Here is a 17,700-nt window from a genome sequence, read left to right on the forward strand (position 1 = left end):
TTGATCAGATGCTTTTGTGGGCAGAGGAAAGACCTAATAGACTCCAGATCGGTCAGCAAACACCTGTTACTGCCCATGCTATCACAAGGGATTTTGTTCATCCCTTCTAAAAGCAATAAAGTTCATCCCAAAAACATTTGAATAAAAATAAAATGGGATAGGGTAAAAAAATAAAATAAAAAAATCATAAAAGAAAACTATAACGTGCCCCTAGGGGACGTTGGGTACTGTTTTGAACGTCAGAGAAAGCAAAAACTCTAATGCCCGACCACCTATTTAACTCTAAACTGGTAACCATTTAATAATTTGGGGTATTATGTTGTTTTTGTGTGCACTAAAATTCATTAAACTATAAACTTTCCTGAAAATTTGTGTTTTAAAAATGGCTGCGCAGATAAAAAAAAAAAAAAATAATGTTATTGGGACATCGACACAATTCTAAACTTTTTGGCTCTATACACCACCTTACAGGGTTTGACAAATTTGCTTGTAATCTAGGAGCCAGCTAAAAAAAAGTTAGGAGCCAGAAAACGTGCCCCGTCCCGCCGCACAGAAGTGAACGCATACGTGAGAATATGTAAATGGTATTTAAACCACACATGTGAGGTATCGCCACGATTGGTAGAGCGAGAGCAATAATTCTAGCCCTAGACCTCCTCTGTAAGTCAAAACATCCAACCTGTAGAATTTTTTAAACGTCGCCTATGGAGATTTTAAAGGGTAAAAGTTTGTTGCCACTCCACGAGCGGACGCAATTTTGAAGCGTGACATGTTGACAAGCGTGACAATTTACCCGGCGTAACATTATCTTTCACAGGATCCTGTGCCCCCCCACCTCCCCCGCCGAGCGATCGCGGCGGACCCGCGTCAGCCGGTAATTGAGGCAGCGGCTTTGCTTCCCCGGCCACTAGGGCACAATTGCTCGACCGGATTTTGTCAAGCCCTGCACCACCACAATGGATTTGAAATGAAACTAACAAGATGTTCTTTAACTACAGACTTTCAGCCTAAATTTGAGAGCAATTACATCCAAATCATGTGAACGGTGTAGGAATTACAACAGTTTGTATATGTGCCTACAACTTTTTAAAGGGACTAAAAGTAATGGGACAATTGGCTGCTCAGCTGTTCCATGGCCAGGTGTGTGTTATTCCCATATTATCCCATTTACAAGGAGCAGATAAAGGGTCCAGAGTTAACTTCAAGTGTGCTATTTGCATTTGGAATCTGTTGCTGTCAACTCTCAATATGAGATCCAAAGAGATGTCACTATCAGTGAAGCAAGCCATCATTAGGCTGAAAAAACAAAACAAACCCATCAGAGAGATGGCACATACATTAGGTGTGACCTAATCAACTGTTTTGAACATCCTTAAAAAGAAAGAACGCACCGGTGAGCTCAGCAACACCAAAAGACCCGGAAGACCACGGAAAACAACTGTGGTGGATGACCGAAGAATCCTTTCCCTGGTGAAGAAAAACACCCTTCACAACAGTTTGGCCAGATGATGAACACTCTCCAGGAGGTAGGTGTATGTGTGTCAAAGTCAACAATCAAAAGAAGACTTCACCAGAGTTAATACAGAGGGTTCACCACAAGATGTAAACCATTGGTGAGCCTCAAAAACAGGAAGGCCAGATTAGAGTTTGCCAAACAACATCTAAAAAAGCCTTCACAGTTCTGGAACAATATCCTATGGACAGATGAGACCAAGATCAACTTGTACCAGAGAGATGAGAAGAGTATGGAGAAGGAAAGGAACTGCTTATGATCCAATGCATACCACCTCATCAGTGAAGCATGGTGGTGGTAGTGTCATGGCGTGGGCATGTATGGCTGCCAATGGAACTGGTTCTCTTGTATTTATTGATGATGTGACTGCTGACAAAAGCAGCAGGATTAAGTGTTTCAGACAATATTATTATCTGCTCATATTCAGCTAAATGCTTCAGAACTCATTGGATGGCGCTCGGCAGTGCAGATGGACAATGACCCGAAGCATACTGCGAAAGCAACCAAAGAGTTTAAGGGAAAGAAGTGGAATGATATGCAATGGCCAAGTCAATCACCTGACCTGAATCCGATTGAGCATGCAATTCACTTGCTGAAGACAAAACTGAAGGGAAAATGCCCCAAGAACAAGCAGGAACCGAAGACAGTTGCAGTAGAGGCCTGGCAGAGCATCTACAGGGATGAAACCCAGCGTCTGGTGATGTCTATGCGTTCCACACTTCAGGCTGTAATTGACTGCAGAGGATTTGCAACCAAGTATTAAAAAGTGAAAGCTTGATTTATGAGGGCAGCACAGTGGTGTAGTGAGTAGCACTTTCGCCTAGCAGCAAAAGGGTCGCTGGTTCGAATCCCGTCCACGACACCATCTGCCTGTAGTTTGCATGTTCTCCCTGTGCCGGCGTGGGTTTCCTCCGGGTACTCCGGTTTCCTCCCTCACTCCAAAGACATGCTGGTAGGTAAATTGTATCTTGTCCAAATTGGCCCAGTATATATATGTATATCTGTGTGTATGACTGTGTGTCCCAAACGTGTCACGATCCTATGGGGTAAAATGACCGCACCAGCCAAGCAGACTCTGGCTGGAAAAAGCGCCCAGAGGCGATTCAGTTCGCATGAGTAGCGCTATACAAGTCATTCATTCATTCATGATTGTTGGGTCCCATGTACACGGGACGCTGTAAGGCTGCATTCACACCTTGGCGTACCTAATCGCGGCGTGTTGTCCCGCGAATTGCGGCGACAAATTGCAGCGTTTTGTACCGCGATTTGCGGCGACAAAACGCCGCAATTGTGAATGCAGCTTACCCCCAGGTCCACATCTCCTATGCCGAACGCTGAAAGCCGCCTGAAAAAAAAGGTCCGGGACTTGTTTTCAGGCGGCAGGCGTACGGCGTGGAGATGTGAACCATCTCCATAGAGGGCAATGTAAAATCATCCCTCCAGCGTCTTAGGGGCTGCTGCGGCGTCGCGCTTCAGGCGTATATACGCCTAGGTGTGAACAGAGACTTAAACTCACATTCAGAGGCAGTTAGACGCTTTTTTCAACGGACCCTGAACTCAATGTTATCCTGTGTGACCATTTACACGGTCTTGTTTATTGCCGTTTATATGCAGTTGTGTTTAACCTCGTTTTTCTGAAAGCAAAAAAAAAATAAAAAATGAGTTAAGACGCAAAAATTTCCAAGTTTCAGACGCTAAATGCGGTACCAGCATTTATAAGCCTTTTTAAAGGTGACCTATTTTTTGACATTAGAAATCTCACAAAATGATGGCAAATGATGAAAAAACATTAAACATATATATAAAAAAAAAAATTTAATTGCTTGCATTGCAGACAACCCACAACTTGTGGCAGGTGACGTGGCAAGTGACACGCTAAATACAGGTACACTGCTGCTCTCTCAACTGCTGCTACTCGCTCGTCTCACAAAATAGCTGAAATGGTTAATACTGTTTTTTGAGCTTAGGGAGGGTTCTTGACTAAACGCTTCTAGAAGCAAAAGCGGTAAAACGCAGCTAAATGCGAAGTGATAACAAACGATGCAGCTAAAAGCCGCTCGGTTGTTATCCCATCCCCCCCCCCCTCCCACCGCTCTGACCGGGCCTCCCATCCCACCGGGAGACCCAATCAGCAAAGCAAGCCACTACCTCCAGCGGCTAGAGACAGACTGGAACGAAGCGTCGACTTCGTTCCAGTCTGAACGCAAACACGGAAGCAACGTCAAAACGTTGCTTTACTCGGCTGTCATTGGCACCAGTTTAACAGTATTCAGAATCGCCATTTTCGGCGATCCGAATACTTTGCAGTGCAAAAGGAGGGATTTGGGGTCTTTTAGACCCCCGATCCCTCCATAAAGAGTACCTGTCACCACCTATTACTGTCACAAGGGATGTTTGCATTCCTTGTGACAGCAATAAAAGTAATCAAATTTTTTTATTTTTTTTTAAAGCGCACCTGTCCCCGCGAGCTTGCGCAGCAAAGAAAACACATACTCATGCCGCGCCCGCATATGTAAACGTTGTTCAAATCACACGTGTGGTATCGCCGCGATGGTCAGAGCGAGATAAATAATTCTAGCACTAGACCTCCTCCAACTCTAACCTGGTAACCGTTATTTATTTATTTTTTTAAAGCGTCGCCTAGGGAGATTTTCAGGTACCGTAGTTTGTCACCATCCCACAAGTGTGCGCAGAAAGACAATCCTGTCCCACAATCCAGCGGCGTGGCCACTCGAACCCTCTATTCTCTCCCCCACCTGTCCACGGCGCTGGCAATACTACTGTAGGCATCCGGCTGTGACAGATTGCAGCTTCACTGCCGGGTGCGCATGTCTGACTGCCCGGTTATGCAGGACAGTGCAATCTTCTGGGACCTGAGATGTGTCCCAGAAGATTGCAGGGAGGAAGGGACACCAAGCGGAAGTGGGAGCTCGTCGGAAATCGTGATGCATCACGGAATCGAAACGCTTACCAGATAATCGTGAGACCAGTGAAGATGCGCATTCCTACTTAATAACCATTAAAGAGGTTGTGAAGGATTATTTTTATTACTTACCTCCAACTGTGCAGTTCGTTTTGCACAGAGTGGCCCCAATCCTGCTGTTCTCGGGTCCCTCGGTGGCTTGTCTCGGCTCCTCCCCACAATAGCCAACCCCCTCTGGGAAGCTCTATCCCGAAGGGGTAAGCTTGCGCCCTGTCATACACACGGCATCCAAAGACACAGAGTGTATGACTCGGTCCCGCCCCCCGGCAGCCGCATCATTGGATTTGATTGACAGGAGTGGGAGCTAATGGCTGCGCTGCTATCAATCTGTCCATTCAACGCTGGGAAGCAGTGGAGAAGAGGACGGCGGGGGACGCGCACAGCAGGAGAACGGGCTCAGGTAAGTAAAACAGGGGGGGGGTTGCTGGGGGGCCCGTGATTGCCAGGTTTTTTTCACCTTAAAGTGGAGTTAAAGGGAGCAGATACCTGTGTAATACAGGTATTTGCTCCCACTTTCGGGCATAGATAACCTCAGTGATCAAGGTGACCTACGCCACTTCTGGCGCCTACTCTGTCCTCCCCGCTGTCTTATGGGAGACACACAGGTCCCAGAAGACAGCAGGGACCAGTGAGGACACACAGCGTGACTCGCGCATGCACAGTAGGGAACCAGCAAGTGAAGTCGCAGGGCTTCACTTCCTGATTCCCTTACCAAGGATGGCGATGGCAGCTGCTGAGACCCGAGTGACGGATCGGCTTCGACTGCCGACATCGCGGGTGCCCTGGACAGGTAAGTATTCATATAGTAAAAGTCAGCAGCTGCAGTATTTGTAGCTGCTGTCTTTTAATTATTTATTTTTTTAGGCGGACCTACGCTTTAATGCACAGGATGCATTAAGGTGAAAAAACACAAACCTTTACAACCCCTTTAGGAGAGGAACTTACCTTGGGGCCAGTATCGGACCTGGATGCAGCCGCTGGGTCAGTTTGAGCGGGTGATCCATCCTCAGAACTGTCCTCCGTATTCATAACAAAAGAGGACTATAGACAGGCAGGAGAGAAATGCTGTAACAGCACAATCGTGCCCTTTCTAAAGTGCCTTGGCGCAAGCGTATATTGTTAATATCTCCTAAACCGTGCAGGTTTGGAAGATATTTCCAGCATCTACAGGCAAGCCTTAATATAGGCGTACCTGTAGGTAAAAGTGGTTGTATAGCGTTTACAACAACTTTCACAGCAGGCTGTGTGCTGGAAACGGGTGTGATGATGTGCGTTACGTAGCGGCGGTGTGAACTGTTGTTATAAAAAATAGTAAACAGTGGCTTGTGTTGTAACACAGTGACGTGTCACAAAACGACACTTCAATAAGGTTTATTCTGCCCTGGTGTAGTGTATACATTTATAGGGCAAACTACAACCCTCCTGAATGCGGCGTCATGGCATGAACAGGGAGGACACACACATCAATGGAGATAATGGGACCACAATCTATACAATAGAGCTGACACAATCTAGCAGCTGTGTGTGTGGCAGCCAATCAGCTTCTAGCTTTCAATAGCAAAACTTACCTAAAGAAGCTGAAGATAGACGCCGATTGGTTACTATGCAAAGTTGCTCCAATTTTAGTACCCCGGCATTGTGTGTGGATGGGAGCTGACCCTTGTTTACACAGTGTTACCACACCATGGTCTTAGACCAGTGTACTGCCCTCCCTCTGATAAGTGTCCGCACTGACTGTCCCCCTCAGGACACTGCTCACTTGCCCTACAAACCTCACCAGAACCCCGATATAAGGAGATCACCCCCGGTCCCCGCACTCACCTCCCGCCGGCCGCGATCACAACCTCGCTGTTTTTTCGCGGGAAAAGTGAATACAGAGCTGACACTCCCGCCCCCCGAGTCCTGTCATCCGCACCACGTGACCTCTGCCGGGTGACGCGCCGACTGTCGGAAAACACAGCGCTCTGACCGCCGTGTGCAGGAGATTGTCATTCCATAGAGGCCGGGGCGCCTGGGACTTGTAGTGTTCCGCAGACGGTCCGCTGTCTCCCCGCACGTATATAGTAATACACGATCCACCCAATGGTGGGGAGTTCTCACAGACAGTCCAATTCTATCCGGAGGGCCGCACACAACTTCTTACACTTTCATTACAGGCCGATGTGCAAAACCAGAAATAAACTTCTAATTCATGGAAGTGTATCGGAGTGATAACATAAACCTCATGCTGAGCCTGCACGATTCTTTATAATCCCCACACTTTCCTCTTCCTCAGTGTCATTCCTCCTCATCAATGATCTTCTTCCATACCTTCCTCCTCATCAATGATCTTCTTCCACACCTTCCTCCTCATCAATGATCTTCTTCCACACCTTCCTCCTCATCAATGATCTTCTTCCACACCTTCCTCCTCATCAATGATCTTCTTCCACACCTTCCTCCTCATCAATGATCTTCCATACCTTCCTCCTCATCAATGATCTTCTTCCACACCTTCCTCCTCATCAATGATCTTCTTCCACACCTTCCTCCTCATCAATGATCTTCCATACCTTCCTCCTCATCAATGATCTTCTTCCACACCTTCCTCCTCATCAATGATCTTCTTCCACACCTTCTTCCTCATCAATGATCTTCTTACACACCTTCCTCCTCATCAATGATCTTCTTACACACCTTCCTCCTCATCAATGATCTTCTTACACACCTTCCTCCTCATCAATGATCTTCTTTCACACCTTCCTCCTCATTAATGATCTTCTTACACACCTTCCTCCTCATCAATGATCTTCTTACACACCTTCCTCCTCATCAATGATCTTCTTACACAACTTCCTCCTCATCAATGATCTTCTTACACACCTTCCTCTACATCAATGATCTTCTTCCACACCTTCCTCCTCATCAATGATCTTCTTCCATACCTTCCTCCTCATCAATGATCTTCTTCCATACCTTCCTCCTCATCAATGATCTTCTTACACACCTTCCTCCTCATCAATGATCTTCTTCCATACCTTCCTCCTCATCAATGATCTTCTTCCATACCTTCCTCCTCATCAATGATCTTCTTCCATACCTTCCTCCTCATCAATGATCTTCTTACACACCTTCCTCCTCATCAATGATCTTCTTACACACCTTCCTCCTCATCAATGATCTTCTTACACACCTTCCTCTACATCAATATCCCTCCTCCACCCACTCCTCCTCACCAATGTCTTTCCACCACACCTTCCTCCTCATCAATGTCCTTCACCCATTCCTCTTCATCCAGAGGCGGCTCTAGGCTTTGTAAGGCCTTAGGCAAAACTTGACATGGGGCCCCACTCTCGCCCATGATGGGAAAAATAATTCAAGGACAAGAGCCTCTTCCCCACAACCCTGGCCGGTGGTTGTGGGGGTCTGCAGGCAGGGGGCTTATCGGAATCTGGAAGCCCTCCAGATCCTGCTCTTTAATAAATAAGGGGCAGGTGCCACCCAGTGATTTCACCTGGTGAACCACTTGTGACATCATTGACTGAGAGCATGCTGGGTCATTGCAGTCACAAGGGGTGGTGTCACCGATATTCACTGGTTGTTAGGGACGCTGGGCTCCTAACGCTGCCTGAGCAGAGAAGCCTTAACGTCCCCTGTCCCTCAAAACTGGGGTAATGCATTGAGTAAGTTAGGCGGCCCCTGTGACTGCAAGGCCTTATGCGACCGTCTAATTTGCCTAATTAAAGAGCCGCCTCTGTCTTCATGAGTGTCCTTCCATCATGAATGTTCTCCACCCATTCCCAGGGCTGTCTTAATGAGTGGGCACACCTGGGCACCGCCCAGGGGCACCAGCTGCATGGGGGGCCCCTGCACTTTTCCCAAAGCAGCTGGTCCTTGACCCTACACTGCCCGGAAATTGGGGGGCGCATTAAAGTGGTTGTAAACCCATTACAACCACTTTAACCTACAGGTAAGCCTAGATTAAGGCATACCCGTAGGTGCAAGAAATACCTATTTGCAGAACCTACAGGCACCAGTGTCTACAGCGCATGCACAACAGCGCAGTCGCACTGAGCGTGCTGTTTCCAGTGGCGATTGTGCCGTGACTGGCAGCTCCCACTTGCATGCGTCCCTCCAACCGCTCACAGCACCGGAGCCGCCATTCCCCGAAAGTCAACCCGGGAGGAGGGGAACAAGGACCGCTGCGAGGGTATTTGATCTCAGATAAGTTATTCATAATGAGGTAGTATTTTATGCATACTAGCTCATTTTGCCTTTGTCTTCCAGGGTTTTTATTTTTATTTTTTAGAGAGGGTTTACTTCCTCTTTAAGGGCACTGAGAGTGATAGATGCACAGGGAAGGCAGGCTGGCAGCAGTGCGCTGTGGAGAACGATATCTATTATTTCACAGCCAGCAGGGAGGGGCATGGCCAGAGCGCCAGTGATGCGCTGACCCCACCCCATGCAGCTTAAATGCTCGGGACTCAAAGGCTGCGGGCAGGGCCGCCATCAGGGGGGTACAGGCAGTACACCTGTAAGGGGCCCGGATGGCAACCCCCCTTTTTTTTTATTTATTTTTTATTTAAAAAAATTAAAAAAAATAATATATTTTTATTTTTCATTAAGGGCCAATTTTTGTTTTTTATTTTTAGGGGTCCAGAGGTCCCCAGGGGCCCGGAGGCCCCCAGGGCCAGAGATGGCAACCCCCCTTTTTTTTATTTATTTTTTATAAAAAAATATAAATCTTTTTAATATATATTTTTATTTTATTTTTCATTATGGGCCATTTTTTTTTTTAGGGCTTCGGAGGTCCCCAGGGCCCCGGATGGCAACCCCCATTTTTTTATAATTTATTTATTTATTTATTTTTCTTTCTTTTTTTTTTTTATTTTTATAATATATATATATATTTATTAAAGGGCTCAGAGGTCCCCAGGGCCCCATGTGGCAAATCCCCCTTTTATATATATATATATATATATATATATATATATATATATATATATATATATGTGTGTATATATATATATATATATATATATATATATATATATATATATATATATATATATAAGGGCCCAGAGGTTTATTTTATTTTTTTATTAAAGGGCCCCAGATGGCAACCCCCCTTTTTTTGTAATTTCTTTAAAAAAAAAAAGAAAATGTTTTATATTTGTGTATATATATATATATATATATATATATATATATATATATATATATATATATATATATATATTATTAAAGGGCCCCTTTTAAAAAATATATATATATATTTTTTTTACTTATTTTTTCGCGGCAGATCCCCCCCCGCTTCTCAACTTTAGGCGGCAGCACCCCCCCCCCCCCCCCGGTTCTCTGCTCCAGGGGGCCCATGCCTGAAGCTGTGTATGGTGTCATAGTGAGCCCAGCTGTCCAGCACTATTTGCACCAAAGGGCTTGTAATGCCCTGAGGGATGCTCCCTCCTTCTGCCTGCTTGATTGGTATAGGTGAGTCCAGTGCTGGAGTTGGGCACAGAGCCAAAAGTTTACATGCACTGTATCTCCACTAGAGAAGGGGGTACTACATGGATGTGTAGCGCTACCCCCGCAGGAGCCGCTGGTTATAGATTGGGATGGCGCGTTACCTCTATGAGCGTCTAGGGGTAGATAGATGAGAGCAGCAATGATGGAATGTCCAAACAGCAGGTGTCTTTCTTGTGCTTTTATTCTTGCCCAACACGGCAAACAGTAAACTTGAGGTAGATGGATAAAAGGCCTAACAGCAACGGAAACAATCCTGCTTCCAACGATACTCTACTTTCGTCGCCACTCCAGCCGGAGTGGGTATAGTGTACCTGGACAGGCCTCTCACACCGACCTGGCAGCCAGGGTATCACTTGGAACCTTGAGAAGACACAAGTCTCTGCCACAGACTTGGTAGAAATGAAAATCAGAGTGGAATCTCTGCCACAGGCCCTTCTCTAGAATGTAGATAGTAAAGTGAATCTTGCTTAGTAATATTGGTGCCTGAATCCCCCTCAGGTAGTTTTCTTGTTTTGGGTCACCGACTGACAGGTTGCTGACATCCAACCTCTCAGTGTCCGGTGTTGCTTTTCTGATATTAATATTTGTTATTATATTAATAATTATTATTATATTGTATATTTAAGATTTAATATCTCGCATATACGATATATGGTTAAAATAAGGGTTCTGTGACCAGAGTGAAAAGCTTTAACATAACACATTTATTTAGAGAAAAGATATTAGCTATCTAACATACTGCATACATATACAGTTTTAAAGTAAGGGAAATAAAAGTTAGTTTCAAATACAAGATAAGCACATCACACTAAAAGTATTAAGAAAACAAATTATGACAAAGTATATAAGTGCAGGGGAGAAGATAGATTCTGATGTTACCTTGACATCCCGGGCGCGGGAAGTTCTCATCATCTCTCTCTAATTCTATTGATGAGACCCCCTGACTTTATAATCCTGATGTCACTTCTGATTGGCTGAAATAGCCTTTTCCAAATATGGGCAACTTCCTTCTATCTTTAGGGATGAATAGGCTTGAAGTTTAAACTAATTACCTCTAGCTAGTTAGACCTCCTGTCTATTCATGAAAGAGTACAGTCGTTTCCAGGTGACACCATAAAGTGCAAACCTTTCCCACTGTGATTTCTTCCTGACTTGCTTTGTATGTCAAAAGATGTAGTAGACTGGTCGTCTCCGGCCACCTTCATACAAAGCAATCATGCATATCAAATACAGAGAGTGCTAAATAGATATATGCAATCCCTAACTGTCAGCCTATTTAAAGTATCTATCAGAACTTCTCCCCCACCACACATATACTGTTATCGTAATATATATTTATACCTATGTACAATAATGGCGATTAGACATTAACAATTCACCCAGGGCAACAGATGACCCCTTGTGGCCAGTTGAGACAGATGAGACTAGGCCACACTTTAAGTGAGTAATTGTTTATGTCTGATATCCATTAGAATGTTAAGTTTCTCCCTCTGCCATTTTTTTTAGAAGTCAGCCAAGATATATCACCATGCCCGTCATAAAAATCAATACCCCACATTGCAATATGAGAAAACCTTTTCATCCCATTTCCCTCCAGGTCCTAGTGGTGACTAAGCTAAAATCCCCATCATGTAAAAGTTCATTTAACCTTTCCTCGGTTTTCACCATATCATTACTAATTTGATTGTGGAGGTTTACTGACAAAGTATACATTTTTACATCAACATGGGGTATGTATGTGCTAGGATCTGGGACCTCAGGGGTCCTCTCAATGATGTCCACACTGGTATGGGGTTTCTATAGTTTGCCCAATAGTACTGTACTCATGTGGAATGAAGCAAAAATTTGGATAGGGTATTTGGACACGACTGACCCCCATAGAGGAATGTCTGGTGATTGGTAACGACACAGTACAGTCCATCCATGTGGTAGGTGACCCTTGTGCTTGGTGTTCTCCATTTTGACCACTTCACTGGGCAGTTAGCCTCCATTTCACGTGGAATGGTTTCTTGAGGTGGTTGGCGTGGACTTTCCAGTTGGGGGTCCCTTGCTACGTTGGCTGTGGGATCCGGGTCATTGTTTAGACCACAGACTGGGGTGTCAGTTTCAAACACATCACAACGGCATACGTATCTATTGTCTTTGACAGTGCAGCAGGCAGTGTGCGGTGCTTTCCATCGCCCTTGAACTTGAATGAGCATTTCGGGGAGGTGCAGCCTTTCCTTGTACACGTCATTCTCGAGGTATCCGAGGGAGTGTATGGACGCCATTGTGTAAAAAGTAGTCCTCTTGTGGATGGAACATGGGCAGCGACATTGTGAAGGATATGTACATTAGGTCACGGTAGGTGCACAGTGACTGGCTTTTCTTGCAAGAAAATGGCCCTCTATTTGGGTGTGGTGTCACTATCCCTATGCTTCAAATTGTGGAAACTGGCAAAGGTTTGCACGTGTCTCCAAAATGTACATTCATTCCACCACTAGTATTAATGTGAGTACAATACCATTGTGTAAGATCTGTGTCTTTTAAGATAAAATTTCCATACGCGGTGCATATCACCTCTTGGCCCATACCATCCTCTCTAGCTTCATGTTATAAACCGTAGAAAAAATTAAATAACAAAACCTTTCCTCCCCTGCAAGCCCCTCAACACCCTGCAGAACTGGTTTCAGCACTTGCCGAACCTTTTTCCTATTCACCATTTCCGATATGCCGGCGAATCGCTGTCAAATCGGCTTGGTTCCAAATTGACATGTCAGTTTCACAAAGTTATGGGTTGGATGCTAGTATGCTGTCCGTGCCCTTTACCTTTCTGGATCTGAAAATGCCCCTGTGGTTCTGCCAATGGATCCTGAGTTTGCTTGCCTGGGAGGTAATAAAAATCTACTAGCAAGGAAGAGTAAAACAAAGATACATTTGTCCGGGCACATGAGCCGAATTCGGCCATGTTCCACTGGGACAAATTAAGTACCACCTGCACATGAATAAACTTAACGTTATTAAACAATATTCCAGGGATTGAGTTTTCCGTTAGGCTACTTGGTGGTTCCTCTTGCAGTGTTGGGCATTCCAAGGAGGTTGGTTTGTAATAGGGGATTGCAGCTGTATTTTTGGACAAAGTTGTAGGAGTAGGGGTGTTAGTCTTTGGGGACACCTGCAAGGTAATTTTCCCTGGGACGTACTGAAGAGTGGATGCATGAGTGTTGCTGGACAAGAGGATGGAGATAACGAAAGAATATTTCCACTCTCCGGCATCCCTCAACCGTGTCTCTTGAATCAATAAACAATAAAGATCCGTTGTGAAAGCTCATGGCTCTGTTCTGGTAGTCCGTGATCTTCCCAGCAACGCCATTCATCCAAACTAGATGATTATCCATGGGACTCCACCAATAAACTTGCTTCCCTACAGTCCCTACAATGGCCACAGGCAATAAGACGGATTCCCCCTCTAGACAGTAGACCGGATTCTGGTCAACGATCACGCTGATGAGCGGTCCAGTCTTCTCTCTCTTGGTATGTCCGATCAGAGCAGGATCACAATCCACATCGACTTCATGGCTCTAAAAGGGAAGAAAGCAAAACATTTTAGTTGCAGAATTTTGTGAGGGCACAAACAATGGGGCACAAAACTGAGCCCAGTAAATTCAAAGGAATTTCCCAGATCTCCCCCCCTTGTGCTCCTTGTTTGGCCAAGCAATCTGCTACGTAATTTTGTTCCCAGTATGGGGCAGTGCCTATATGACCTTTTACTTTGCACCCCCATGTTTTGACTGGCAACTTTTGCACCAATGTTGCAATATATTTCACCAGGAATACGTGTTTACGTGGAGACCCATCTGAGGACATGTACTGGTGGGTGTGCCCGAAGGGCAGATATTCTGTAAGAGCATTACAGACCCCCGCAGAATCTGTGTATAAAACAATTTCTTGATCCCCTTTCATCATTTCTAGGGCATGCGCAATCGCAGCCATCTCAGTGAATTTTGCTGATTTGACTTGACATGACCGAAAGATTGATGTTTGGGTCTTTGCATGCGGATCGATAATGTATATTCCCAATCCTGCATGTGGGGAACCCTCCACGTAAAAACATGATCCATCTGTGAAAATTGGGATTGCCTTTTACGGGACCTTTTCATTTGCTGACAAAGGTCTAGAGAAATGTGGTGCCGCTGATTGTGGGGTGATAGCACATTCATGTGGTGTTCCTTGGAAAAGGAGGCCATGGGCAATAGTGGAACGAATATTTGTTTGTTTGACTTTAATGCCTTGATTTTGGAGCAACAGAGCCCAATGGGCCTGTCTGGCATTGAATACATTGCCATCTTCCACTCTGTCTGTGAGTAGAAACTTAGTGGGCATGTGCAGAATGACTGTGTTAAGTCCTATGATGTATGTGTAGTATTTAACTGCCCACAACGTGTCAAGAAGGTGTTTTTCACATAGAGAGTACTTCCTTTCCACAGGAAATAATGTTTTAGAAACATATAATATGGGTCTTTGTTGCCCATGGATTTCCTGTGCCAGAACAGCTGACAGGGCTGTCTCTGATATGGCAGTCTCAATGTGAAAGTGCAGTTGGTACTCTGGGTTGGCTAATACTGGCGCTTGTGCTAAAGCTTCTTTAAGCTTCTGCACTGGATTGGTGTGTTGCTCCTTTTTCCCCCAAACATACAGTGGTGCGGACTTATGCGCACCATCAGGGATGATATCCCACAAATAATTTACCACTCCTCGGAAAGATCTGAGAGTGGGCATACTCACTGTTAGAGGGAATTGTAGGATGACTTTTACCTTCTCCGTGGCTATCTTACTACTGTTTGCTGCCACTGTAATCCCCAGAAAAGACACAGATTTCTGCGACAATTGTGCGTTAATGGGGTTACACGTCTGTCCCGTTTTTCCTAGGATTCGTCGGAGTCCCTTCGTGGTCGCCACTGTTGCTTTTCTGATATTAATATTTGTTATTATATTAATAATTATTATTATATTGTATATTTAAGATTTAATATCTCGCATATACGATATATGGTTAAAATAAGGGTTCTGTGACCAGAGTGAAAAGCTTTAACATAACACATTTATTTAGAGAAAAGATATTAGCTATCTAACATACTGCATACATATACAGTTTTAAAGTAAGGGAAATAAAAGTTAGTTTCAAATACAAGATAAGCACATCACACTAAAAGTATTAAGAAAACAAATTATGACAAAGTATATAAGTGCAGGGGAGAAGATAGATTCTGATGTTACCTTGACATCCCGGGCCCGGGAAGTTCTCATCATCTCTCTCTAATTCTATTGATGAGACCCCCTGACTTTATAATCCTGATGTCACTTCTGATTGGCTGAAATAGCCTTTTCCAAATATGGGCAACTTCCTTCTATCTTTAGGGATGAATAGGCTTGAAGTTTAAACTAATTACCTCTAGCTAGTTAGACCTCCTGTCTATTCATGAAAGAGTACAGTCGTTTCCAGGTGACACCATAAAGTGCAAACCTTTCCCACTGTGATTTCTTCCTGACTTGCTTTGTATGTCAAAAGATGTAGTAGACTGGTCGTCTCCGGCCACCTTCATACAAAGCAATCATGCATATCAAATACAGAGAGTGCTAAATAGATATATGCAATCCCTAACTGTCAGCCTATTTAAAGTATCTATCAGAACTTCTCCCCCACCACACATATACTGTTATCGTAATATATATTTATACCTATGTACAATAATGGCGATTAGACATTAACAATTCACCCAGGGCAACACCGGTCACCCCGATCCCCGATGGATTGTCGAGGCCCTGTTGGATCGTCTGCCTCTCCTGGCTCTCCTCAGGCTGACTCCTCACCGAACAGCTACCTCGCTTGGGATCTCTCCTCAGAACTTGGGGACCCAGTCGATCACTGGGGCCCCGCCATAGCTTCAGTTGCCCCGGGCCAACATGGTCCCGGAACCAAGAACACCGCATAGCACGCGCACTCCAGGTTGGTAGGCCATATTGCCGGGGCCCGTGATATGTGGTCACCCTGAAGGTGGGTGCCACACCCGGAACAAGTCAGCCCCAAAATGGCGTCTACTCCAGAAATATTCTCCCCCAGCATGCCCCACGAGGGAAAACTTCTCCTGATTGGCTGCTGGCAAGAGACTGGACTCCACTGCTGCCACCTGCCGCCCCGGGGTGGAAAAACACCTCAGGAACACAGAATGAACCGACAGTACAGCCCAGCTGAAACAGAGGCCCAATTTGTACAAATTGCTTGGATGAGAGCTAACTAACTCTCTCATCCCCCTCTAAATTTAGAATAGCACCTGTACTAAAAGTACACAGGCGCTACCGATTGAATAATGGTGCTGTTATGGTATAATAATGGTACATCAAGGATGTATGGGGGAAAACAATGCTGAGGGAGGATCTGGGGTGTAGAGGAAGTAGCAATGCTTGGGGTATCTTGGGTGGCTATAGTGCTAGAGGTATCAGGAATGTAGAGAGGCCACAGGGTAGTTTTTTTTTTTTAGGGATGTAGTGGGGTATCTTATGGTATATGGTAACAGTGCTGGGGGGGGATATCTAGGGTGTAGAGTGGTCAGAGTGCTGGGGGGACATCTGGGATGTAGAGGGATCAGAGTGCTGGGGGGATACCTGGGATGTAGAGAGGTCAGAGTGCTGGAGGGATATCTGGGTTGTAGAGGGGTCAGTGTACTGTGGGGATATCTAGGGTGTAGAGGGGTTAAAATGCTGGGGGGGATATCTGGTATGTAGAGGGGTCAGAGTGCTGGGGGGATATCTGGGGTGTAGAGGGGTCAGAGTGCTGGGGGTTATCTAGGTTTTAGAGGGGTCAGAGTGCTGGGGGGATATCTGGGGTGTAGAGGGTCAGAGTGCTGTGGGGATATCTGGGGTGTAGAGGGGTCAGAGTGCTGGGGGTTATCTAGGTTTTAGAGGGGTCAGAGTGCTGGGGGGATATCTGGGGTGTAGAGGGATCAGAGTTAGAGGGATCAGAGTGCTGGGGGATATCTGGGATGTAGAGGGGTCAGCGTGCTGGGGGGATATCTGGGATGTAGAGGGGTCAGAGTGCTGGGGGGATATCTGGGATGTAGAGGGGTCAGAGTGCTGGGGGGATATCTGGGATGTAGAGGGGTCAGAGTGCTGAGGGGATATCTGGGGTGTAGAGGGGTCAGAGTGCTGGGGGGATATCTGGGATGTAGAGGGGTCAGAGTGCTGAGAGGATATCTGGGATGTAGAGGGGTCAGCGTGCTGGGGGGATATCTGGGATGTAGAGGGGTCAGAGTGCTGGGGGGATATCTGGGATGTAGAGGGGTCAGAGTGCTGAGGGGATATCTGGGGTGTAGAGGGGTCAGAGTGCTGGGGGGATATCTGGGATGTAGAGGGGTCAGAGTGCTGAGAGGATATCTGGGATGTAGAGGGGTCAGAGTGCTGAGGAGGCATCAATCTAGCACGGGCATCACTAAATGGCGGACCGCGGGCCAAATGCGGACCGCCTCACTCTTTTATGCGGTCCCCCGCTGTACCGCCATTTAGCAGTCATTTCCTCTCCCTGCCGTCTCTGTAATTCTCACACAGAGCCGACAGCAGGAGGTGGGACAGTTCTAGATGGAGGGCGGAGCTGCTGGGGGTAAACAAGCAAGTGATTGGCTGATAGGATGAAGGGCGGTCTTAGCAGCCAATCACCATCTAGCAA

The 17,700-nt window shown here is 45.8% G+C and overlaps 1 protein-coding gene across 4 annotated transcripts in view; it reads right to left on the reverse strand.

The window, feature by feature from the left end:
* LIG1 (DNA ligase 1) overlaps nt 1-6,481 on the reverse strand; it is a 138,349-nt gene extending 131,868 nt beyond the window's left edge. For 2 of the 4 annotated variants that reach the window (XM_040325568.1, XM_040325567.1), the window contains exon 1: nt 6,318-6,444. The gene's annotated coding sequence lies outside the window, so the exon portion shown is untranslated. Of the gene's footprint in view, nt 1-6,064; nt 6,194-6,317 lie in introns of those variants that run through there. The other 2 variants (XM_040325569.1, XM_040325566.1) reach the window with 2 other exon arrangements.
* Nucleotides 6,482-17,700: the final 11,219 nt, after the last annotated feature.

This window comes from Rana temporaria, chromosome 10, assembly GCF_905171775.1.
Source record: "Rana temporaria chromosome 10, aRanTem1.1, whole genome shotgun sequence".
In the NCBI taxonomy this organism is placed as follows: domain Eukaryota; kingdom Metazoa; phylum Chordata; class Amphibia; order Anura; family Ranidae; genus Rana; species Rana temporaria.